General features: G+C 31.8%; 1 protein-coding gene across 2 annotated transcripts in view; it reads left to right on the top strand.

Annotated features, from left to right (window-relative positions):
• LOC107440357 (protein tyrosine phosphatase non-receptor pez) overlaps positions 1-13,090 on the top strand; it is a 145,148-nt gene that overhangs the window by 72,761 nt on the left and 59,297 nt on the right. The gene's annotated exons all lie outside the window — the stretch shown is intronic.

Genomic DNA, 13,090 nt, shown 5'->3' with positions numbered 1-13,090 from the left:
TTAGAAAATCGACCAATGATTGCTGCTAAAAATGTCACATGGCAAATGTCACATGAGGTGGCTCAACATATAGAGCTTTTAAAAACGGAAACAATAACCAGAGTGAGCATTATCAGGTTGTTCAATTCAGATTCATGCCCTAAAAACATGATAATATTTAATTTAAACTCAATTAGGAATTAATTAGGCTGTCTTTCTCCATGACTATAAATAAGTCACAAGGTCAGACTTTTGAGAAAATCAGTTTAGTATTGACTAAACAAGTTTTTAGTCATGGACAACTTTATGTTGTCCTGTCAAGAGCTAAGTCATTTGACAGCCTTTCAGTAATTGCTCCAAGATGCCAAATCTCTAATTGTGTTTTCTAAGAAATTCTAAATGCTTAGAGTTAATTTCTTAGAGCTTTGCAGAAAAATATGTTTTTTGGAACAAATTTAATTGAAACTTCCATTGGCAGTAGGCCAATTTGCCTTATTTTGTTCTAAAATGTTATGTCACAAATGTTAATTAATATAGAAATTGATTTCAATAATGCTGCTCACCAAAAAATATTTCCTTTGGCGATAAAACAAATTTTTGTGTTCTTGAAAATGAAAGACTTTTTGAGGGTTATTATCTCACAAGGAAAAGTTAGGGTTTAAAGTTTATATTTTTAAATAATAAAATTTTTTTCTAAAACTTTCAGAATTTCTAGCATATAGCTAATTTATTATACACATTTAGTTGAATTTAGGTGAGTAACTGCAGTATTTGATAATTTATTTTGCTAATATGTTTGTCATTTAGCTAATGTTTTGATTTTTTCACCATGTACAATCTAAATAGCTAATATACTTTTTTAAAAGCCAATAAGAACATTGATAGAATTCTTCGACATAAGTACAATACTATGTCTTTGATGATAAAGTACTATGTCTTTGTGCTAGAACATTGTGTTCATTGGCGAGCGAGCGCAGCGAGCGATGGTTCACGGCGTGAACCACATAGGATTGCGTAGCAATTCTCGGGGGTTGGCGAGCGTTAGCGAGCAGGGAGCGGAGCCTCCTAGTGTTTTATAATAAAGTAGTTCAGAAACGTATTTGAACACTTTTGAGTAGAAATTTTTTTTTTTTATAATAAAGTACTTCAGAAACGTATTTGAACACTTTTTGAGTTGGGTCAATGTAAGTAATTGTGAATGTATTTGAAGTATTTAGAAGAAAATGTCAACTTATTAATAGAAAAGAAATACTAGAAATTGGAAAAGTAAATTCAAATTCTGCAGCCGAATATTAGCTATTGAGTGTTTTTCTCCAGCCTTAATAATACAGTCATTTTACATTCACAATGGGATATCTGCTAATGACGTAATGTGGCTATCTCGCTCCTGATTGGTTGTTGAAACGTAGCTTTTGCTTACGTTAGCAACTGTTCCTTCCATTCTGTTTCGAGTAAGCCAAGCTCTTCAAGTATCAATTCTCTTACGTGACGCATTTTATTTTCGACTACGAAAATGCTTTCGCAAAGATTTTAATTGTTTCCCCGTATATTTCTCACTTAACACAAAGATAGGTACGAAGTCATGTAGAACATAAATAAACCAATTATGCATCAAAGTTGCCAGGCATATGAAATAAAAATATATCACCATAACAATAAAATACAAAAACAAATAATAAGTTTCATTTAAATAAATGTCATGTCACAGTAATAACAGCAATACATAAGTAAGTTTGTTAAGTATGTATGTTAAGTATGTTAGATATAAGTATGTTTAGCGTTAAGTAAATGTAAAGTAGAATAAAAAAAAATAAACAAAAAATTTTAATTGCTGCACGACCGAATCCTACTTAACTGTAGTTACCTATTTCTAGTTCACAAAATTTGAACAAAAAAAACTACTCAAACACGTAGATAATTCGGTTAGCAATTAACACTGAAGTTATATTTAAAAAAAAAAAAAAGAGAAAAAAAATGGACTAAGGAAAATCTTTCCACCACAACTCAAAAATACAGGACGCTTTTGTTTTCTTTTTCTATTTGTGCCTATTCTACTCCAGTTCCGAATTTTTTTTAAAAAGTATAACGGAAGAATTTGGAAGGAAGAAAAAAAAAACGCTAAGCTTCCATGTTCTTTTCTTTTGTTAAAACCCATTTAGAAAAATCGATATTAACGACCATGTGCTTAAAAGAAAAGAAGACACACACCCGAAAAAAAAGATTGAAATTTTTTTAAAATAAAAAAGCATTATAATAGTTTTCTTTTAAAAAAATAGTTCAACTTTTGTCGCCTGAAGCCCCAAAAAATAAAGAAGAAACAATTTTTGACTGGTGCATTCATTTCAAACAATAAAATTGAATACCTGAAATGCTGTCGTGAATTGTGTTTTGATTTAGTGATGAACGCTATTCGTGGATTCGAATCACAGTTTTTAAACTGATTCAAATGAGTGGCACTAATTTTTGATTGGAATAAGTACTGTCTCTGGCCATATTATTAGATGCACTATAAAATTCTATGTAAAATAATAACTATCAGGTGATAGTATACAGCTTTATTGTTTTTACACTGCTGAAACCGGTTTGCACTTGTTTACGTTTGTGTATCAGTTCGTTAAATGAGACGATATATCATATAAATTTGACGATTGGATAATTAGACGATATATTGTATAAATACAGAATATTTATTATATCAGGTATTATATTATAATTATATTATTATATAATGTATTGTTTTCACTTGGATGAAACCGGTTTGCATTTGCTCACGCTCCTGTATCAAAGGGTTAACATAGTAATGCAATACGTTAAAAATAAACACAAACTAGGAGGCTTCGCCCCCTGCTCGCTAGCGCTAGCCAACCCCCAGAACTTCTTTCGCAGTTCATTTCGGACTGCTTCGCAATCCGATGCTCGCTTTGCTCGCTCATTGGATACGTTCTTAACGTCTAGCTTTTGTATACTTTTTTGAACACTGAAGATCCGAACACTTTTCACTGTAGAAAATTCTAAACCTGTGCATTTCAATATTAATTTGAAATTGAAAACAGTTCGCATATTTTTCTTAATCACACTATTCTAAATTTCAGTTGTTGAGAAAAGTAACTGTTGTAAGTTTTGTTTTAAAGTCTTTCCCACCAGAGGGCTAAAACCATGTGCTGTAAAACAATATGAAATAGTACTGAACGCTGGATGTAAAGCATCGCCTTCGATGAAGATAATTTTGTGAGAATTTTTTTGATAAATCGGTGAGAATTCACCCGATTAGCCATATGATGCTCACTACGTGCTCTTGCGCGCCGAAGCCTATCAATTTAAAACGTATTAGCGTTTTATATAGTATAGATTAGCCATATGATGCTCACTACGTGCTCTTGCGCGCCGAATCCTATCAATTAAAAATGAAAACTGTTGCCAACGCGAGAAAAGAAATATCATAGGTTTTATTGATACATACGTATTAGCGTTTTATATAATATAGATTGTCGAATTTATATTATATATCACCTAATTTAACGAATTGATACACTAACGTAAACAAGTGCAAAACGCGTAAAAAACACTAAAGCTGTAATAGTATCACATGATAATTAATATTTTACATGGAATCTTATAGTGCGCCTGATAATTTCGCCAGGGACTGTAGCTCAAAAAAATTAAGTTCAATGAGTGGGTTCCAAAATCTGATTCGAATTAGGTTAATTTGTTATCGCTTAAGTTTGAACGCCTTAACGTGCTCTGAACTGATTGGCTACGTTAAATTACGCATGAAAACTCCGTGCTCTAATTAGTTGATTCTTCAGACATCAAAAAAGTAAATAATTTCCTTTGTAATGAAACCGTTTTTAAAGTGATTCTGTCAAGTTGAATGCGAGAAAAGTAGCATTTGATCTTTTCACTTTGTCTATAGATAATTTGTGTGAATGTTCCTGTGATTGACCGAAATGTGCGGTTGTTGACATTCACCGGTGAATGTTGACAATCACTTAGTCGCTTTGGTAAATGTCCGAAATATATACTAGGTCTAGTTAAGTGTAACTGCCCAGTATACATTTGCCCGGTATACCCTACACTGATGTTTTTTTAAGGTTCAGTGCCACTGCCCGGTGTGCCCTTCACAAATGTTTTTGTAAGATCAAGTACCCAATATGCTCCGAACACTGATGTTTCTCCTAATATATCCTCGACAGATATTAAAATATCGAATAAATATAATAATATCGACGTATAAATTAATAGAACAAATACAGTCGAACCTCGCTAACTCGAACCACGATTTCACGAATTTTTCAATATCTCGAAGAGAAAAAAAAATTCCCTTCAAATTTCCTATACACTCAATGTTAAAAAAAAACTTGATTTCACGAATTCTTTTTTCTAATCCCTCGATAACTTGAATTTTTTCTCTCCATAAATAGTGTAGATTTTTTTCTAAAATTAAAAAAATATTCAAAAAAAATAAAATTTTTTAAGAATGGCTGACAAGGCATGGAATGATGTGTCTTCCTCTACGAAAATGAATGACTTCAAGAAGTCATTAGAGATCACAAAAGTGGTCAATCAATCAATCAATATCGTTAATTCTGCTGAAAACTACACCGAAAATGATTGGAACAGATTGACCGGACTCATGAAGCTTGATGACACGGAATTTCATGACTTTGTAAACGTAGATGATGCAGTAACAGTGCGTGGTCAGTGGGATGACAATGATATCATCGCTTCTTGTGAACTATCAGAAGAAGAGGATGAGGAAATCGAAGATTTACAGCCCAATGTTACTAACAAACAAGCACTTTTTACAGTGTACACTGTAAGGAGATTTATTGAGCGGCATCCGAATATGTCAGAGGAGACATTTAAAGCTGTAGTCCACTTAGAAAGTGTTATAGACAAACTTTCTTACACATCTCTAAAGCAAACAACAATTGAGTCTTTTTGTAAATGAAAGTTTAAAAAGTGTTTTTAGAATAAATACGGAATAGTAAATAAGGTATGTAAAGAGCATTTTTCTTTATTCTACCATCGATAACATGCGATTTTCGATAATTCGAATTTTCGATATCTCGAATTTTTTTTCTCCTCTTCTTTCAAGTTCGAGATATCGAGGTTCGACTGTATTAATTACCAAAGCGACTATGTGATTGTTGACATTCACCGAGGAAAGTCGACATTCTCCTTATTTCAGTCATTCACTCTAACTTGTACATCTCATTCAGACTCAGTTTTTGTTGATGATCCATTTTTGTATCTTTAGGTTTCCATGAGTTGATTTAAATCCGTTAATTCCAGTAAAACCCGTTAATTTAAAGCATAATTTAAAATGTCGTTTTTTTCTTATGTAGACCAAAGTTTAGATCATAAGGTCTGGTTTCTTAGAACTAACGCCTTATCTGGGCGTCAGCGGAAAGTTGATGTAGAGCTGACACCAAAAAAATACTTTTTTGTTAGCTCAGCGTGAGCAGTCCGTCCAACGCAGACATTATCTCTCATTGCGCATGCGTTAATAACGTAAACAAATATTTATTTTGAATTTGTATTGATTTTGTTTTTGTCGACCAGTGTTTTAGAGAACAAATAATGACTTTGTCCAAGAAAAAACACATTATAGCTGAGCTAAATGAAGAGTGCTATGATTAATGAAGAAGCTATGTTTAATGTCAAAATCAAAATCTTGGCTGATTTCAATGTGCTGTTAAGGCCTGGTTTCTTAGGATAGGACGCCGTCAGCTGGAAATCAGCGCTAACCTCTGATTGGTCCATTTGTGAGTTTGATAGTGTACGTCATCGAACGCTCATCTTGAACTCGATGACTTATACTATCAAACTCACAAATGGACCAATCAGAGGTTAGCGCTGATTTCCAGCTGACGGCGTCCTATCCTAAGAAACCAGGCCTATAAGTAAAAACTTTTTTACTATGTTGTTATTAACTCTTTTTTTTTTCCAAATATCTATGAGAGTAAAATCTCACTGTCGAAATTTCAAACGGTCAAACATTGAAATTTCTACTGATGGATCCTGATAGCAGTGCTAGTTTAAATCGTTTTCTTTAAACTACAGGCAGAATTGATCGCTATTTTATCTCCAAATGGAACTAACTTAACGCCAATCGAATTTCCCTCCTAAATGCTCGTAACTGCTCTGGAATTCCGAGCTTAATGAAAGTTTAAATCGTTTACTTACTACTACAAACAGATTTTATCTCTATATTAATAGCCAAAGGGAGTTTAACATCAAATAAAATTTTGTCTACTTTTCGATTAGCTAGTGAGCTTAATATCTATGTTATTGCCAAATAAAATCCACTTCATCAAATAAAATTTTGACTACTTTCCGACAAACTGGTTAATCTGAATGGAGACTTATTATTGAATGAAAATATATGTTACATTTGTTTTCAAAATGGTTCAAACCTTTTCCTAAGAATTGGGTACTTGCACTTCAAGAAGAAGAAGATCATGATACCCACACACGTGACCTATGACGTCAGCGCCATCTGATCGTTTCTAAGCAAAATGGCGTGTTTAACAAGTTGAGCTAAGTTTGCCCACGTGTGCTAGAATGTTAGTTAACGTGAAATTAATTAAATACAGCCCCGTACCACACATGGAATTTATTGAAATATAATTATTTCTCGTCTATGTCTTTTATTTAACTTAGCTTCATCATTTGTTTATGTATTTTACTCTTACCGTGATATATTTTTATGTTTTGCACCTGGCAACTTCGATGCGTCATTAGTTTGTTCATGCTCTACATGACTCCGTGGCTGTCTTTGTGTTAAGTTAGAAATATAAAGTTTAAGAATTGAAATCTTTGTGAAGGAATATAAAATGTGTCACCTAAGGGAATTGATACAAGACGGGTTTGGCTGACTCGAAATAGAATGGGAGAAACAATTGCTAACGTAAACAAAAGCCATATTTCAACAACCAATCAGTATCGAGATGGATGCCCACACTACGTCTCATGCAGGTATCCCATTGGCTTAAAACTAAAACAAATAAAATTTAAAAGTTTTTTTTTTAAAAAACTACATTGTAGTGGTCTGAAAGGAATGATTTAACTTTTTTCTGACCTAAAAGGAAAAAAGTAGGTTAGATAACCTTCGTTATAAATTTATAACACCACAGAAAAAACCTCCCACCCCGACCAATCTTACAAAAGTAATACTTTTCTACGATTTTTGTTACAAGTTTGACAAAAAAATTTTACCTATAGGTAGTTGGAGTCATGTATCAACAATTACTTTTCCGAGTTGACTCCAACACAAACATGGGTCCCTATTATCGATAAGTGCAAAATTTGAACATGTCAAAATTATCAGTGTCAAAATTATCGATATATAGCAGTTACTATTTTTCCAATTTAACTAATACTTTTGTTGTCAATGCTTTTGTTACCAAATGAAATTTATCAACTCAAACAATAATGTCTCAATAATCGTTATGGATTACATTCGTAATATTGTCTTTTTGATCTGATGCGTTATAGATAATAATCGCGATATTATCATATTCGATATTTGCAATTATCAATCATGATCACGATATATTCGTATTTGATATGCATTGTTATAATTAATAATGGTGATATTACAGTATTTTAATTATCAGGGATCGATTCCTTGAGACCTCTGCAAATCAGAATCTAGCATTTTTATTGTGGAACAAAATTAACAGTCGCCACAGGACTAATGAATATTGTTTGTTAATCAAAAATGCATCACGTGTGCATTTTTTGTCACTGTTATTATTTTAATAAATATGGAATTATTATGAATATGTTATGATATTCTGGAATTACTTTATTTCCAGCTTTTTTTAAAAAAAATTCTTTCATTTTAGAGATTAACCTTGCAAATGTTGCTTACCTTGTCGTGAGAATAGCTCCTTTTCTTATTAATAAGAACAGTGTTTGTTTTCTATAATCGTTTTAAATTTTCGAAAAAGTGATCGCATGATTTAAAGAGTGACCAACACTTGAAATTGCTGCAATTGGCTACTGACCAGTAGAAAAAATGTCCTTATTTTGTTCAATAGTTTCTACCAGAGTTGGGCAAACTTGCAATCGATAAAATTTTTCGATTACAGTAATCAAATTTTTTGTAATCATGATTACAAAATGTCATAATTTTCATTACAACTTTAAACAAGATTACAGTAATAAATTACAATATTGATTAAAGCTGTAATCCTAATTACAATAGTCGATTACAATAAACAATTACTTGTAATCGTGATTATAACTCACCATAATTTTGATTACAGCTGTAATCATGATTAAACTAATTGATTACAGTAATCAATTACTTGTAATCTGCATTACAATTCACCGTAATTTCGATTAATCGTGATTCTAAGTAATTGCAATTCTAAGTAATCAAAACAAAAACGATTACGGATAGTTATGATTACAAGTAATCAAAATATGTGATTACATGCAATCATGATTACCTGCAATCGTGATTACAAGTAATTGTGATTACTTGTAATCAAAATATACGGTTACAAGTATTTACGATTGAATGCTATGTAACTACATTATGTAAGTATGTATGGGGAAACATATTTTTATGTAAGTAGAATGTACGTACGGAAGTACAGTACGGACTACCCTGCATAACTTTTGAACTAATGATCTGATTTTTAATGACTCATTCTTAATGACTCGAGTGGGTAACCTCGAATATGCTAATAAATAAGGGCACGCGATATTTTAAGTTATAAAATCAGGCACAAAAACGTACTTTCTTTGAATTACTTACCATATTTTCGACGGACTCAGATTTCTGACCCCCAAAATATGGGGGGGGTGAGCCACAAACTGAGAAATATAGTCCAAATAGTTTGGTAAGGAGGACGATCCAAAGTTTGGACCCCTTAATTTTACTCTTGACGTATTTCGCTATATCTCGAGAACTTATAAACCGAATTGAAAACGTTTTTTGCACACAATTATAAAATTCGTTTATTCCAAGGGAATTCCATGCAAAAAATAATACTTCTTTTTTAATAAGAAAAACGTCACTTAAAAAAAAATAAATAAGTAAAAAAAATCCGTTCAATTTACTTACAATTAATAACTTTGCACTAGCGACTTTATTACCTGCGCCTGCGAAATGGAAAAATACCGATAAATTTAAGAAACAAGTGGCAAATTTCAGAATATTACGAATTATCAGAATAATTATATATTTATTTTACAAAAAATAATAAGAAGAAAAAGCACATGTTTTGAAACGAAAAAATTTACAATCAGATGGAGATTTGGCAGACGATTTTTTAATCGCCATTTATTATATTCAGTTGCCCTGCACAACTCAACTCGAATGAAATTTAGAAGGAAAAAATAAAAAGGATGAATTATAAATAAAGACTCACCCTTTCGTCAACTGTAAAGATGGACACTTCTATTTGAAATCAGGAATCTATTTTTCATCATTTTTATTCCACGATCTTTCTCTACTTGTGGGTCAGGATGTTGACGTCACGCACACCTCACAAGAATGACTAAGAACGAAACTAGTTCGTCTTCTGAGGAAAGGTCGGTGCGTGGATATAATGCTATGCACAAAAAGGAGGGAAATTACCTCGTGATTATTTCAATGGCAATGAAGATAATTAATCCTTTGCACGAAATAATTAAACTCATTATCACAAGGTTAAACCTCGAAAGAAATGGTTTTTAGTCAGCTAAATTGGTGTTAGTATAATACGTTAAAAGAATTATTAATTAGCATAATTATTCATCAGCATAATATGTTAAAAAATTTCTGAACCACTTATTATATTACAGGGGACTAGTGTACCCTACCAGAGGAAATAATTATAGGCTTAATAGGGGGATCACAATGTAGCCCTATATGTTACTATGTATGTTTATGTATAGTAGTGTGTTGACCAGCGTTAGAATGAAGAAATTGTGATGTCAATATACTGTATTACAACATGGCCTTATATCTTTCCTTAATATTGACCCATAATATTCAATCTGGACCACGTATTATATTACTGAATAGTCCCCGTTGCAGAATCGCCGCGACACGGCGACATTGTCGCAGAGCGTTGGAGTTCTTGCCGAAAAATTTTTTGTTTGAAAAGTAAAAAAACGTTTTTTTTCCTACAGAAATTTACATGTGATATTTGAATCATGCATTTTGATAATCGCTTTTTGACGAGCTCAATTTACGCCGATAGTATCGTAAATCAATGTCATGTTTCGATTATATATTCAACAATTACTGAATTTAATTTTCACGCGGATTTTAAATATCCAGATCTATTTCAAACAATATGGAAAATTCGAATTGTGCATTTAGGTATTTACTTTTTAACCGTTTAACGCCCAGCGTCATATATATAGGACAGTTCCTTTTTTCAAAGACATTCATTGTGGTGGTAAACTTTCTTCAGTATTTTCATTGATCTGGGTGAATTAAAGGATTCTCAGATACCACAACGATTTAGTTATTTCTGATTAGATCTAGAATTCTAAGGAACAAGTACTTTTTGATCTATCAAAGACTTTTTGAATGCCTTAACAGTAGAAAAACCAAATAATTTCGATAATATATTATACCACTTTTTCCATAATGCCACTTTTTGTATCATTTCAATTTATAAATTCGGGACAAAACAGGTTAAGGCAATTATTTTATCGAATTTTTTACAGTTATTGTTGTTGATTTCTTCATAGTTTTTAAATTCGATATTTTTTATACGATATTATTTATTACAACACCCTAATCTCGAAATGAAACACACATTTGAGGAGTATGATTCACGTGATTTCCTTGTCCATCTATTTCATCGCAGATAGCTCGAAAAAATTATGCTACTAAAATACCCTACCAGGGAAAATATTTATCGACTTGATAGGGGGCCCATAATGTAGCCCTATATGTTACTATGTATGTATAATACTATTAAAATGTTATGTATGTTAAAAAATTGTTCGCACCACCACTGCTGTCTTGGAGATTTAAATTTATGTTACGTTTAGTTTTTTTAAGCAAAAACATTAAAACTTGGAAATTTGAAACAACAAATATGTGTTTAAAATGTAAAGGAAGTACAATGAAATAAAAAATAAAAAACATTAACTTATTAGTTTGGGAATGAACTGTTAAACTTGCAGTAAGGAATAACACGAGGATTGCTTTATTGGCAGCAGGAATGCAACTACAGAAGGAAATTCGACATGCTAAAAGTCTCCCTCGAGATCTTCTTTTATAAGATCGCGCTATATTAGAGTGTAAGAGATTGGATGTTGCACATAAACAATGAACATATAAAACTTGATCTTTGTGTCAATTTTTTTTAAATATAAGACTCAAGAGAACGAAAAACTGCTTACAATTTAAACTGTAATATGATATAAGATAATCGTCATAGATTGTTAACAATTAGAATTACTTCTCATTTGTATTTACATTATTGTGACGCATATCCTAAGATTAAATTTTTTCTTCAAGCTCAGTAGTTTATTTTTCAAATCCGGGTAATCGTTCATTTAGAATTACAAAGCATGTAAACGAAATGTATGTAATAACAGTTAAAGAGATCTGTTAAATGATTTAGAACTTAACGATCTGTTTCACGCACAATGAGATGCAAGCAAAAATAATATTTAATATATCTGCCTATTTGGAAAGCGAAAATTTTAAATTACAGCTGTGAACTCATGCAATTTGTTTGAACAATATAATGTTATAACAATATAAATGTTATTTTTAAGTAAAATGATTACTTAGAAAAATTACTTCTGTTCAACAATTTAGCTAAATATTTATAATATTAATAGACAATAATATTTGGACGGGGGAAGTGCAGGCACAAGCGAAAGCAAACAGAATTCTTTTTAGGTCAAATATGTTAAGTGAATACTTTTAACTTAAGTTGACGAACCTTTTCTGCCAAGAAACAATTAATGCGAAGCAATCATCGGGGTTGGAGAGCAGCAGCGAACAGGGGGCTTATCCCCTAGTGCAGGGATGGCGAACCAATGGCACGCGTGCCATTTATGGCACCCGACACAATATTTTGGGCACACCACCGATCACATTTGTTATTACGCTATGGATTGTTATTACTCAAATGCTATTACACTATGAAGCATATGTAACAATTAAATTAAAATTCACGAAAAACACGCAAAATAATAAACAATTATTAATGAAAAAAATTAACAATTAATGCTAAAAGAGCAATTAATAACCATAAAAAACAAGCTAACAATAAATAACTAACAAAAATATACAGTCCTGCTTAAACTAACATCTTACAACCTCATATAAGTTATTTGTCATCTAATCTGCAACAACAGAAGTCTCACTGATGTTACTTTAAGTTGAATTACGGTTATAACTGAGACATAGCAAAATATTTTTTTTTTCAATGTAATTAAAGAATTTTGAGTTGATAGTATTTAGTATCATTATTTTCCCAATAATCACGAAGGCAAAATGATTTGACGGCTCGTCTATTAAACAATTTTTTGGAAGAAATGGCACGTTGGTGTATAAAGGTTCGCCACCCCTGCTCTAGTGGTTCAATAAAATATTTATTCTCTATAAGAAAATCGTCTTTCATTTTCCTGATGAAAGAATAAAATTACTCTCTGAACAATGCAATATAACAGTCGTATAAATTTTATTTTTTTAAGTTTGAAATAAAATAATTAATCTTGTGAATATTTCCAATGAATTTAATAGTTTTTCAAGCCACACATTCGGCAGAAATGGGAGGGGGGAGGAAAAAGTATCGAAATCTGTTTCCGAAACAAATCTTATTTCGTTTGAGAAGACGATGATCGTCTGTCACAATATCTTTGCTGTTTTATTCCACTTTAAAAAAAAGAGAAAGAATTACATGAATGAAAAAAGAATACATAACAACCATCATTCGAGCTTTCTTCTTTCTAGAAAGAGAAAAAAAAGAATAGGAGAAAACATAATTCAGCCACCCTACCGAACAACAATCGAACAAGAAGTTTCGATCTTCCCCGTCATTTCGATGTGACAGCTTGATGGAGTCTATTTGAGAATTTTTTTTCCCCTCACATGGGGAATAAAAAGTATTTTACAGAAGAACTAAAACGGCTA

Source organism: Parasteatoda tepidariorum, chromosome 5, assembly GCF_982258835.1.
Source record: "Parasteatoda tepidariorum strain Cologne lab strain chromosome 5, Ptep-v5.0, whole genome shotgun sequence".
Classification (NCBI taxonomy): Eukaryota; Metazoa; Arthropoda; class Arachnida; order Araneae; family Theridiidae; genus Parasteatoda; species Parasteatoda tepidariorum.
This window is presented reverse-complemented; position numbering and strand designations above follow the sequence as displayed.